General features: G+C 38.3%; 5 non-coding genes and 1 pseudogene across 5 annotated transcripts; all 6 read right to left on the bottom strand.

The window, feature by feature from the left end:
* Positions 1–5,035: 5,035 nt before the first annotated feature.
* On the bottom strand, positions 5,036–5,154 carry LOC126781481 (5S ribosomal RNA). The gene has a single exon (XR_007670648.1). It is a non-coding gene; the product is annotated as a 5S ribosomal RNA (ribosomal RNA).
* Positions 5,155–5,974: 820 nt separating this feature from the next.
* LOC126781507 (5S ribosomal RNA) lies at positions 5,975–6,093 on the bottom strand. The gene has a single exon (XR_007670671.1). It is a non-coding gene; the product is annotated as a 5S ribosomal RNA (ribosomal RNA).
* Positions 6,094–6,424: 331 nt separating this feature from the next.
* Positions 6,425–6,540, bottom strand: LOC126781468 (U5 spliceosomal RNA). Its single transcript, XR_007670635.1, has one exon. It is a non-coding gene; the product is annotated as a U5 spliceosomal RNA (small nuclear RNA).
* A 5,201-nt stretch (positions 6,541–11,741) lies between these two features.
* LOC126781505 (5S ribosomal RNA) lies at positions 11,742–11,859 on the bottom strand (annotated as a pseudogene).
* Positions 11,860–11,927: 68 nt separating this feature from the next.
* On the bottom strand, positions 11,928–12,046 carry LOC126781482 (5S ribosomal RNA). The gene has a single exon (XR_007670649.1). It is a non-coding gene; the product is annotated as a 5S ribosomal RNA (ribosomal RNA).
* Positions 12,047–12,783: 737 nt separating this feature from the next.
* Positions 12,784–12,902, bottom strand: LOC126781483 (5S ribosomal RNA). Its single transcript, XR_007670650.1, has one exon. It is a non-coding gene; the product is annotated as a 5S ribosomal RNA (ribosomal RNA).
* Between the last annotated feature and the right edge of the window lie 819 nt (positions 12,903–13,721).

Consider the following 13,721-nt stretch of genomic DNA (forward strand, 5'->3'; position numbering starts at 1 on the left):
AAACGGGGCAGCTCAGCCACAGAGAGCCCGAGCCGCTCGAGCCGCGAGCGATGATGCCCGCTTTAATGGCCCCGGTAGGGCAGCCGCCTTGTTCAGCGACCGCCGCCACGGCTTCCGCCACCGTCACGGAGTCGTCCAGGTCTAGTACCCTTAGTTCGACACACTTTGTGGGTCGATGGATCTGGACGATCTCCGGGCTGAGGGCCTCGCGGAGCTTTTCCGCCAGGGCATCCGCCGCCTTCTCGGCCTCGTTGGTGCCCGGCGGCACCTCGAGCATCCGCGCTCCCGTCGCCGCGGTCCGGAACCGTACCGCCGTCAAGCCGACCTCCCGGAGGCTGATCCGGCTTTTGGCCAGGGCCAGAGCCTTCTCGTAGCTCCACCCCTTTTCCTCAGCACCGGGCTTCAGCGTCAGCGTTATCGCTGCGGTGCGAGGGGGGCGGAGTTTCCTCCTAACCGGGACCTTCTTGGTGGCCCCGGAAGAAGTCGGCTTCGCCGCCGCTGGCTTGGCGCCCGTCTTCTCTGCCTTCTTTGGCCTGTTCCTAGCGACCACGGCGCTCCACGTGGCCGGAGTGGCGGCCGGCTCCGCTGACGACTGAGGAGCCACCCTCCTGGCTGCCGCCTCTTGGGCAGCCATACTTCTCTTAGGCCGCTTCGGCCTGACAGCAGCAGGCTTGGCGGCGCTGGCCTCGACGCCCTCAGTTGCGTGGGAGGCGGCTGGAGCCTCCTTTCCCGCCGCGGCTACGGCCGCTGCCTGCGCTACCCTACGGCGGTCAGCGGCGAGTGGAGGCCGCAGCCGAGGCTCCGGAAGGAGGCGGCCCTCGAGGCCCTCGAGGCGAGCGTTCAGCATCGTGCTGAACTGCTCGCGGTTCGCGCGCAGCGCCTCCTCCATGACGTTTTGGAGGTTCGCCTCCGTCGCCGCCACCGGCCGCTGGCGCATTTCGGCGACTTCCCGGCGCAGCTCAGCCAGTTGGCCGGAGAGTCGCGTGTTAGCCGCCTCCAGCCGCGCCACCTCCTCCGTCACAGTGAGGGCCCTTAGATCCGCCACCGCACCTTTAATGGTGACGGCGGCGGACTTCAGGGCCCGAACGAACGTGCCCTTCAGGTTGCCCGACCTGTCGGCAACCTGCAGAACGACGTCGAGCGCCTCCTTCACCGCCGCGTCCAGCGCGGCAGACGTCTGCGGCACGTCCACGGTCGCGCCGGGTTGGCGTTTCTCTGCTCGGGCCGCCCTTTCTTCAGTGGCCACCTTGGCCGCCGCACTGTACGCGGCCAGTGCGTCCTCCGCCTCGTACCGCCGCTCCTTTGCCTTAGCGGCTTTTAGCTCCTCGCGGGAGCGCCCGAGGCCGACGTATTCGCCCGTCGTGGGCGGTCGACCACGCCCCCTTTTGGGGGAGGGCTTCAGCCATTTGCTGATGCCTGACCCCGAGAAGCCGCCTTCGCTCATACCCGCGTCGCTCTCGGAGCCGGAGTAGCTCTCCGGCCCAGGACGGGGCCGCTTCTCGCCCTTCCGCCGACGACAGGCGGGGTCTCTCGAAGAGACCATCACCATGCTGGTGGCCGACGAGTCGGACTCTGAGAGTCGTTCCAGTCGGACCACCAGTTTTTTGGACACGAGAGTGTCTTTGGTTTCGGCGCGCGCTATTGGGGCGCCCGCCTCCACCGCCATGTTATCTTTGTCCGTATGATCGCCGAGTCCGTTGTTTTTAAATGTTTTGTTTTGTTTATTCATGTATAATCCCACGAGTATGGGGGAAATAAAAAGTCCACCAAGGCAGTGCCCCCTTGGTAACCCTATATACACCGTGAGGTCGGGTGGTATCACGGGATCTACAAACTAATGTTTTTTATTGAGGTTGTCTCCTCTTGGCCCAGCCGGTTAAGGCAAGACCCTCGGTCCCACCACGGGCTGCGAGACATGTCCACAACACCCGGATGGGGAAACGAGTTTGAGAGGCGGTGACCTTTTAGTCTGTCCACCCAGCATCGATACCGACACTGGGCGAACCCGCCTCTCCCACCTCCTTTCTCCGGCAGCCCAAAAAGACCCCGGAGACCAACTCTAACTCGACTAACTCCACCATTGGGAGTAACCTCCAAAAATAAATAGAAGACAGGAAAGAAAATAAAAGAAGAAAATAAAACAAAACAAAATTAACAAAAAATGAAACAGAAGAAAGAAAACGAAACGAAACAAAACGGAAGAAGAACAAAACAAAACAAAGAAAGAAAGCAGAGAGCTTCTTCCTTCCACCTTCAATTTGCCACAAAGCCGCTCGCACAGTCCAGTCTGCTGAACAGAAAAGTACCAGGAACGGCCCGTGGCATTACCGTCGCGTCAGTCTCAGCCGCGGTCGACAGGCACTCCGAGAAAACATCGGATTACTTGTCGACCCCGTTGCCCAGGGTGCACCACGTGGAGGTGACTGACATGCACCCCAACCTAACCTAACCTAACCTAACCTAAACAATTAAGTTAACTGCATCCTTAACTGTTGCAGTAACAATGACCTATTTCAGTCATGTACGTATTTAATATTATTACATATGTAGTTGGTTTTATGAGTGTTTATTTATTTATAACTAATACACTTATTATTAATATTTAATTTAAAATTCATTAGTTACATAATTTTGACCTCCTATCAAATATATTTACATAAGGCACATATGCTTTTCGTTAAACTGATCTCCATGTAGATATGTATAGAGAAAGCCCTTTCTAAATCTAGCAATGTAACTAGTATGTTCAGCATTAATAAAAAGAAAAGTGACTTTACTACACTTCTTTACTAATTATAATTTAAAGTATTCGGTTTTCAGTAGAATACAAAAAAAATGGCCGAATACGCCGAGCACCCAAAACCAAATAGTAAGATAAGGTCGTCCAGACCGATTTCGGCCACGGTGGCCAATCTCAAGAGAGATTAGCCAACTGCACATGACATATTATAGTACACGAGTGTATGCGCAAACAAAGATGCATTCTCTATTCCCTAACTCTCATAATCCGATAGGACGGCAATCCGACACGACCGGAAAGAGTTCAGGCGTAGGACCAGGTTTACGTGCTTTCCGAGGCACGGAAGTATATACACTTCCAACTTCCAGACTCCGGGCTGCTACTGAGAATTTTTTGACAGAAAAACCCAATAACTTTTTTATTGGCCCGACCTGGTAATTGAGAACTAATTCTGATTTTTATGACAACTAATAACTATGAGAAATCATAACTTATATGGGAATTCACATATGTTTGTCTTATTTTAAATTTCAAACGTCTATACCACGGTTAATACTGATGCATTCAGTTTGATTTTTTTTTTAAATATAAATTTCAGAAAGTCTAGTAAGTGAAACTAACTTAACCGTCTTCGTTAAATTTTAGTTTTTCTGTAATTATCGTACAATCTTTAAGTCTTAAGGTAAGTAATAGCAATAATGATTCGGACTTAATTAACTATTCTAATAACAAAACCAAAACAATATTTTTTTTTATTTTCTCCCCTTTTTTTAAATTTATTTTTGATGAAATGACTCTACTCCACCTGATGGTAAGTGGTAGTACAGCCCAAACGCGATGACGACCAGAACAGTCGGGAAGAATGTTCTGCACTAGCCACCCCCACGATGCCTGCCCGAAGGACGCCTCTTCACGCCTCGTTTGAAGGAACCCGGGTTGTAAGAGGAGGGGAACACGTGAGCTGGTAAAGAATTCCATTTTTGGAAGTGCGACAAAAAAAGGAGTTGCCAAATTTCTTTGTGCGCGATGGAATTGCTGTCACAGTTAGGCGGTGATGGCCGGGCTAATCTTTGAAATGGCTAAAAATACCAAATTGAAATAACAGAATTATTATAAGATGTATTTCAATGTTCCGTTTAGTTATTTCATCAAAATCTGTTGATTCTATCAAAGCTATTAAAACGTGCGTATCTCTGCCGACATAATATATGTATATGATAGCGGTGTGCTAAATTTCTGAATCGGGAAGTCAATTCTGACTCGCGGTGTCCAGATTTCCGGAGTAGAGTGACCTTCTGCCATATTAGGATTATATTATATTATATTATTATATAGAATACTTTGTAGCGTTAGGTTGCAATGATTAACCTAGGTTATAAATTTGTTTTATTTTTATATTTTAGTTTATAGACTATTACTTTTTACTTTTAAGGTTACCTATTCCTTAGTTGTAGGGTTAATACTGATGCATTAATAAAAATAATAATGCTTGCATTCAATTGTTTAGTTTTATTATTAATGATAATTCAATTACAATAGAAGGTATTGTAATTTTTTTCTATAACTTTTTAGTACATCTTTTATTGTTATCATTAGTTATGAGGTAATCTTTTAGTTTTGAGTACATGTAGCGTGTTCACGTGTAAGTCATGCCAATGATATAGTTGTCCTGACAAATGGATATACTACACCTTATATAATATATAAGGAGGCATTGCAATAATTCAGTATATCCATATTTCTTTAATTACTAGAATAATAATCACACTCGTATTATGAATACGAACAGTTGTGTGTGTTGTGAATATTTGGTTCTTCTTCACGCTTTATCACATCTATACAAATTAATAAAATTGAAGTTTCTGTCTGTCCTTTCAAAATAACTGACCCTTTTTAAGTTCATATGGCTATTTGCGAGTTGCCAAAACCAAAACAACATTCATTTCATAAATAAGAAAGGTCGTATGAGTTTTGATTATTTGTTACTTCTTCAAGCTTTATCGCAGTTAAAATATACCCAACATAATTAAAATATTTTGGCCCTTTTATCCCATTTAACTGGATTTTTGATTATGTCACGGGTGACGCCGCTGGCGACCCGCTAGTTTAACATAAGCAAAAAGCGAACGGCACGCGGTGTTCCCAGGCGGTCAACCATCCAAGTATCGGATATTCGGTGATCGGACGAAAACCGGTGTACTCAACGTGGTATGGACGTTGGCGATTTGGTTAATAAATACATTGTACAATATTTACAGAAAGAACACACAAACTTCTAATTACACATAAGCAAAAAGCCAACGGCACGCGGTGTTCCCAGGCGGTCACCCATCCAAGTACTGAACGCGCCCGACGTTGCTTAACTTCGGTGATCGGACGAGAACCGGTGTATTCAACGTGGTATGGACGTTGGCGATAACTATGGCAAATTCAATGTACACACGTTATTTAAAAAAAAAATCTAATTAAAAAAGTTATAAAAACAAATTTGGATTTCTATAAATATTCTAACACCTTATGGTCACACATCAAAGCAATTGAAAAGCAAAAGCAATAATTAAGGAAATTAATTAAAAAATTGTCTTATCAAAATATTTAGCTCTACGTATGGGCTCTCCCTCCCGCTACATGATGGAAATTCTCGTAAGTGTTTTCATAACTATCAGTCTCTTATTATATAAATATTTGACAAGTCATACAAATTTCCTAACGGATCTTATAGATCTTCGTGGAGGCTTAGATTTCCGTGGATGGGAACACTCAAATGAGTCTCAGATATTTTTGTCAGTTCTACTTCGGCGGGATTAATAAGCACTTATTGATAGCATTATGTTAGTTGCTTATAGTTAAATAGAACTCACCATATTATTGAAATATTTGCATGCGAACCATTATAGGTAAAACTTGTACTATGATACAACTTATGTGTCGCGTTTAGGAAAAGGTTTTAGTATACTTAATACATTATTATTAAACAGCAGCTGCACTACGCACTCTTCCCTGCTGCATAAGCGTAATCTAATGTTCAATGAAAATAAAAATAAAAAGTGTGAAAACTTTTTAGTTTTACCCAATTACGAAAATAATCGCGGCCTAAAAATTACGAAACGAGAAAATATGATTTCCGCAATTCTTATCTACCGTTTACCAAGAGTTCAACTATTTATTTTTAAACCTTATAAATAGTCATTACAGTAAATTATACTAACTGTTGTAGAAGTACGCAAAACAAAAGGCCAACGGCACGCGGTGTTCCCAGGCGGTCACCCATCCAAGTACTGAACGCGCCCGACGTTGCTTAACTTCGGTGATCGGACGAGAACCGGTGTATTCAACGTGGTATGGACGTTGGCGATTGCAAATCTAATAATAGTGAACCAAACTTACAACCAAGTCTAAAATATATTTTTATTTTTAGATTCCATTAAGAGTGTTGAATGGTAGAGCACAAGATTCTATTCGATACGAATTAAAACAATAAAGTTAGACTTACACCTATAAACATACATTGAAATTAAGCTTTTCCAAAATATTCTAATATTTTATGGTCACTGTACTTAAAAACAATACAAAGGATTAAGTGATTTAACCTACTTTCATTGAAAACATGGGGTCTTTTTCTATTAAAGTAAGAAATAGTTATTCAGACTCCCATAATTATTTATAGAATTCTATGTATTTATTAATCCTTCCGAAGCAGAACTGTCAAAAATATCTAAGACTCATTTGAGTGTTCCCCTCCACGGAAATCTTTAGTAAAAGGCGAAAGATTTGTTCGTTTTGAAGGGAAACCAGAGATACTGACGCCAAGTTTCAAAGATCACTTATGTTTTGAATGTAACAACTTGACATCGCGATATAGAAAAGTTACAAAGTTGATAAGCGACATCTATCGGCGACTTATGTACAAAATAAAGGGCGTCCCTTATTGGATGACGTCTTGTATCTAATTAAATATAAGAAATGTTAGTTAATTTTCATTTGTGTTTCATATTTAAGCGAAGAGAATAGATAATCTTGAGCAATAATTTAATAATTAGGCAAAACAATGAGACTCGCGCGTCGAGTGCAGGGGCGCCCAGATTTTTTGCTGCTATTAAATTGTAGTTCGGTATGGATTAGGCATGGGTAATATCGCTTTGAAGCGATATCGTATCGTATCTAGATATCGGTTTTGAATATCGGATATCGTATCTACATATTTTAATATCTAGATATTGTATCGAGTCTATGGTACTCGGAAATCGAATCAGTACCAGATGATATCAGATTAATATTAATATTTGTGTTTATCGCATATATTATGTATTGGTTTATTTTTGTTATTGATAATAACATGGTTAAATAAGTAAATATTTGTTTATTAATAGATATGTTGCAGTTCCGAATTTGAAAATCAGTGAAATGAACTTTCCTTCATACTTTTTAAAGGCTTTTTCTGTAATGCCGGCGTATTTAAAAGTTCATTTCTTCGTATATACATCTCTTTTAACTGTTGTCGAAAGAGTAATAACTCGTATCTCTTTTGATCTAATTTGACTTTTAAAATATCTGTAAAATGCCTGACGAGCCCTTGTCTTTTTTGCCTACAGTTGAATTTATCGAAAATTACGCTCGTATTGGGACGAGACAATTCTTCATTGTATTTAACACAAACATTAATCTAACTAAAAATCATTCTTTAAAATTACATTTAATGAATATTAACACTTGCCCTAAATACCTCATTTCCTTGAAAAGTTCAATACAATATGTACATTATTTGACACACATCATAAATTATTATATACATCTACTTAAACAAGAAAAAATACATGAGTTACGAAAAACACCTTAAATTTAGAAAAAAAAGCGAGTAATTAAATTACAAAGCTAACAACGCGACCGCGAAAACATAAAACGAAAATAAAATAGATCATAAAAATAATAGCAATTTCTAAAATGACACCCAAGGTCAAACAACCGATACCAGTAAAAATATCATAATATCCTTAACGGTTAAAATATCTAGATATCCGTAGACAGAGAAACTAAACTTTGTTTCTCTGTCTACGTAGATATCGAATATCCGATATTTTAAAAAATATCAACAGATAACGTAAGCGTGAGTCGTATTTATGAATTGTTCTGAAACCGATTATATTTTTATTAAATCAAATACAATATAGAAATATGTTATTATTAAATATTAGACTTGCGCAAACTATATCATTAAGAAGAAAAAAGAGATATATATCTTTTCGTTCTAAGATATAGATAAACATAAATAACATAATAATAATAAATAGTACTAAATATAGATATTTCTAAATAATAAGTTCGATATATCGATATTTCACTAACAATCCTACTCGCGTTCGCGCCTACTCGTTTGACAATTGATATTTACAAATTTACAACGATATTCGATATCGGATGTACTGTATGCCGAGTATACAAGACCGATATCGGTGGATATCCGAATATTATAAATACTGTGCGTGCGCTTCGATATCTAGATATTAGATTTAGTACCATAACAATACCGTATACAGATTATTTATTTATTTATTTATTTATTTATTGGAAATAGTTACACCATCGACTTATCACTAACACATTCACTTAGCATTAGATACAGGGTATTAAATCTAGGTGAATAAATCATTACAGGTGTAAACAACATTGACCTTAAGATAAGACTATACTAACCTAATTATGTCTTAACTAAAAATTAAAAAAGATAAATAAATTATAGATAATTAAACAAAACATAAAATAAAATTTAAATACAACAACAAAAATCTACAAGGGTTGAAATAATTAATTTATGAATAAAATGGTTTTAAAGTTATACTATGAGATTTTTACAGAGCTTCACAAAAGTTGGCTTGCTTTGGGCAAAGATGTCGATATTGCCGTTAGAAGAATATTCATTATAAGAATTAATTATTCTGTTGAGGGGTGCATGTTTACCTAAATTTGTTTTAAAAGCTGTAGTTCTAAAAGGTTTTTTTATTGGGTGTCTAGGAATTTTGCGGGGAACAACTAAATTGATTTGCTAAAGTAGTTCGGATGACATTATTTGACCATGGATCAGTTTGTGTAGGGTCAAAACATCGCTGATTTCACGGCGACTTTTAAGTGATATCATTTTAAAATGTTTTAGCCTATTGTTGTAGTTAGCGCGATAAGGACAACTAGTATCCTTGTATGCAAGAAAACGGGTAAAATTTTGTTGTATTCGCTCTAGTCTTTCGATATGAGTGTTATAAAAAGGGTTCCATATATTTGATGCATACTCTAAATTGGAACGTACAAGAGAATTATAAATGCAGAGCAATGAGCGAGTATTCTTAAAATCCTTGCATGTTCGTTTTACAAATCCTAACATTTTCCAAGCTTTTGATATTATTTTGTCTAGATGATTAATAAAATTTAAATTGCTATCGATAAGTACACCTAAGTCTCGAATTGAATTAACCTCGGATAAAGGATCGCCAGATATAGAGTATTTAGATAATATTGGTTTTCTGCGTCTTGTAAACTTTATATGAAGACATTTTTTAACATTTAATTCCATGTTATTTTTATTGCACCAGCTAGCGAGAGCGTCTATATCTGCTTGGAGAAGGTCAGAATCGGATAACGTATTTATAGGTCTGTAGATTTTGAGATCGTCGGCGAATATTAAGCATTTGCTAAATTTAATGCTGTCTACTATATCATTAATAAAAACTAAAAAAAGAATTGGACCTAAATGGGATCCTTGGGGTACCCCGGATGTGGGAACAAATGCAAAAGATGAATAGCCGTGAGTAATCACCCGTTGAGATCGGTTATTTAAGTAGGATACTAACCAATTCAGCAAATTACCATGGATTCCGTAATACATAAGCTTAGATTGTATGATTGTATGGCTAACTTTGTCGAATGCGCTCGTAAAATCCGTGTAAATAGCATCAATTTGAGTCTTGTGATCAACGTTTTCGGACAGGTCTATAACATAGTCTAATAAATTAGTCGATGTTGATTTATTTTGCATAAAGCGATGTTGTTGTGTAGAGAGGATATTTTTGAAATATTTGGTTACAATTGGGCAAATGAGCTTTTCGAAAAGTTTTGGAATAACGCTTAAAATTGAGATAGGTCGATAGTTTTTGATATTACGCTTGTCGCCTTTTTTGTAAATAGGAACAACATTGGCAGCTTTCCATATTGTAGGAAATTTAGCAGATTCGAGTGATTTTGAAAAAAGGATTTTTAAAGGAAGTGTTAAGTACTTACTAGTAATTTTAATAAATAATGGGGGAATTCCATCAGGACCAGGTCCTTTGCTAATATCAACGGATTTTAAGATTTTAGATATTTCACGTTCGGTCAAAGAAATTTTACTTAAGCAAAATTGGGGAAAACAATCTGCTGGATATGATATACGACCTTGATCATGTGGGGAATAGACTGACGCAAACTGTGAAGCAAAAAGATTACAAATATCTTCTCCTGTATTTGCTGTCATATTATTGAGGAACATTTCTCTAGGAAGATCTGAAGATTCACCACGATGATCCTTTACAAGAGACCAAAATTTCTTAGGATTTTTAAGAACCGAAAACAGAAACGATATCAGTGGATATCCGAATATATAGATACTGTGCGCTCTGATATCTAGATATTAGATTTTTTACCGATACATAGATATTGTATCTATATACGATTTGTATCGCCCATGCCAACGAAAACTACGAGAAAAAAAAGTTTAGTCAACTATATATATATATATTTTTTTTTCAGCCTTTTGCCGTCCACTGCTGGACGAAAGCCTCCCCCATAGAACGCCAACCATCCCGATCTTGGGCAGTCCGCATCCATCCCGAACCTGCCACCTTTTTTAAATCGTCGGCCCATCTTGTCACAGGGCGTCCTACACTACGTTTGCCTAAGCGTGGTCTCCACTCCAACACGTGTCGGCTCCATCGGCCATCAATGCGCCTGGAGACATGACCAGCCCACTTCCACTTCAGCGAGCTAATTCTATGTCAACTATATAGCAATCAATTATTAAGCAAATTAATAAAAAAAATGTCATCAAAACATTTAGTCCGACGTATGGGGTCTATATCGCTACATGATGGAAATTCTTGTCATTGTTTTCATAACTATCAGTCTCTTATTATATAATTATTTGACAAATCGTACAAATTCCCTAACGGATCTTATCGAAACTTATTACTTTAGTTTTAGAAAACGTGTTTTTTTAAAGGGAGATCAATTCAATGGAACCCATATGTGCCTTATGTAAATATTTTTGCTACGAGATCGAAAAGACGTAACAAAAAAGTTTAGTCAACTATATACTTTTTATATTTTAGTTATGACTGTTATTTATCGTTTGCAATCTCTAATTGTTTAATAACAAATTATAAGAGTGCCCTAAAAGTACTATGAATCAAAAAAGTGAGGGATTTCCTAGATAGCTATTCTCTATGTTAATAGTCTTGATGTAAGAGAAATTGTGCAATAAAGAGTTCGGACTAATTCATTCGTTGTTAAATTTAGCCCACGGCGTGTGATTATATTAATCGAGAATGAAGTCATCACTATCAGTCGCTAATTATGGAATGGGCAAAATATGCCAGTGCCCTAATCAATTAAGTTACAAGAGAATCAATTAAGATACAAGACTTGACAATATCATTGATCTATTGTAGATACTTCATCATGTATGCCAGGTAAAGATTATTTTACCGGTTAAAGTTACCGTACAAAGCGGTTTTTTACTGTTTTAAAAACAGTTGTCATCAGTAGGATACATTTTAGATTTCGCTATAATTATAGTAGATACAATGTATTTTTTAATAAACTCGCCAGCCAACGTTCATACTACCGATTATGTGACCAGTTTTTGGTCGCAAGAACCGATGTACTCAACGTGGTATGGACGTTGGCAATTAGATAAATATATACACCGTACTATATTTACAGAAAGAACACACGGTATTTAAATTTTTCATAAGCAAAAAGCCAACGGCACACGGTTTTCCCAGGCAGTCACCCATCCAAGTACTGAACGCGCCCGACGTTGTTAACTTCGGTGATCGGACGAGAACCGGTGTATTCAACGTGGTATGTACGTTGGCGATTGGATTAATAAATACACTGTACTATATTTACAGAAAGAAAACATGGAAATATTACATAAGCAAAAAGCCAACGGCACGCGGTGTTCCCAGGCGGTCACCCATCCAAGTACTGAACGCGCCCGACGTTGCTTAACTTCGGTGATCGGACGAGAACCGGTGTATTCAACGTGGTATGGACGTTGGCGATTGCCAATCTAAAAATAGTAAGCCAAACTTACAACTAACCTAAAATATATTTTTATTTTAAGATTCTATTAAAAACGTAGTATTCTATTAAAACAGATCATATAATACAGATATTCAATCCCATACAAACATTCGGACATCACTATTTCTAGCTACTCATCGGGCTATTTTTATTTCCTCAAATACATAATAGATGGCGCAAGTGAGAATTGAAAAAAAGGGCGACATCTAGCAACTTGAGTTGTGAATAAAATATACATGAGTCTAAAGCATAGATGGCGATAAAAGCTAAGGTATCTGACCCCAGGCTGCCACTGCGCTATGTTCTACCTATGAAAGGCCTCTTAAGGTCATGAAGTCAATTACAACTACACATTTATTTAAATGTTGTATTCGAGTACTTCAAAACAAAATCAAACGCGCTAATTCTTTATATGCATAGTGCATACTGGCCGGATAGTTATTGTTTTTAAAAAAAAAAAAATGTTTATTGCCTTTGTAGGTAAAACTCCATTAATCTGCAATGTTGACCGTCATTGGACCCATAACAGTTGACCCTTAGAATTGAACAGAAAAAACAGATTTACTACTTGTAGGTATTAGACTTTTTAAATTATGCTGTTAATTGCACGTGTTTAATTCTTTGACCGATTTATTTGCAGCTTGTAAAGAATCTCGTATAAATTAATATGAAAGCAAAATATACTAACTTATGTAGAAGTCCGTAAAACAAAAAGCCAACGGCACGCGGTGTTCCCAGGCGGTCACCCATCCAAGTACTGAACGCGCCCGACGTTGCTTAACTTCGGTGATCGGACGAGAACCGGTGTATTCAACGTGGTATGGACGTTGGCGATAACTATGGCAAATTCAATGAACACACGTTTTAAAAAAAAAAAAAGTTATAAAAACAAATTCGGATTTCTATAAATATTCTAACACTTTATGGTCACACATCATGATTGACAACGGACGTCATGTGTTTTTTTATAATTGTCTTGTATATTTTGTTGACATTACATAAGTTCTAATTTAAACTATAACTTGTAATATAATATTGAAGGGTCATCGTACTTAAAAGCAACGGAAGGGATAGTCAAGAATTGAAATTTCATCTTAAAAAATATGTGTCTTAGATTATATGATCTGTCGGGAAAAAAGTCATCACTATGAATCCCTATCAAATAGTAATAATTATGAAATGGACAAATTATGCAAGCGCACTAACAATTAAGTTAACTGCATCCTTAACTGTTGGAGTAACAATGACCTATTTCACTAGTCACACACCTATGACTCTATAATTACATATGTAGTTGGTTTTATGAGTGTTTATTTATTTATAACTAATACACCTATTATTAATATTTAGTTTAAAATTCATTAGTTACATAATTTTGACCTCCTATCAAATATATTTATACATAAGGCACATATGCTTTTCGTTAAACTGATCTCCATGTAGATATGTATAGAGAAAGCCCTTTCTAAATCTAGCAATGTAACTAGTATGTTCAGCATTAATAAAAAGAAAAGTGACTTTACTACACTTCTTTACTAATTATAATTTAAAGTATTCGGTTTTCAGTAGAATACAAAAAAAATGGCCGAATACGCCGAGCACCCAAAACCAAATAGTAAGATGAGGTCGTCCAGACCGATTTCGGCCACGG

The sequence above is a fragment of the Nymphalis io genome, chromosome 3, assembly GCF_905147045.1.
Source record: "Nymphalis io chromosome 3, ilAglIoxx1.1, whole genome shotgun sequence".
Classification (NCBI taxonomy): domain Eukaryota; kingdom Metazoa; phylum Arthropoda; class Insecta; order Lepidoptera; family Nymphalidae; genus Nymphalis; species Nymphalis io.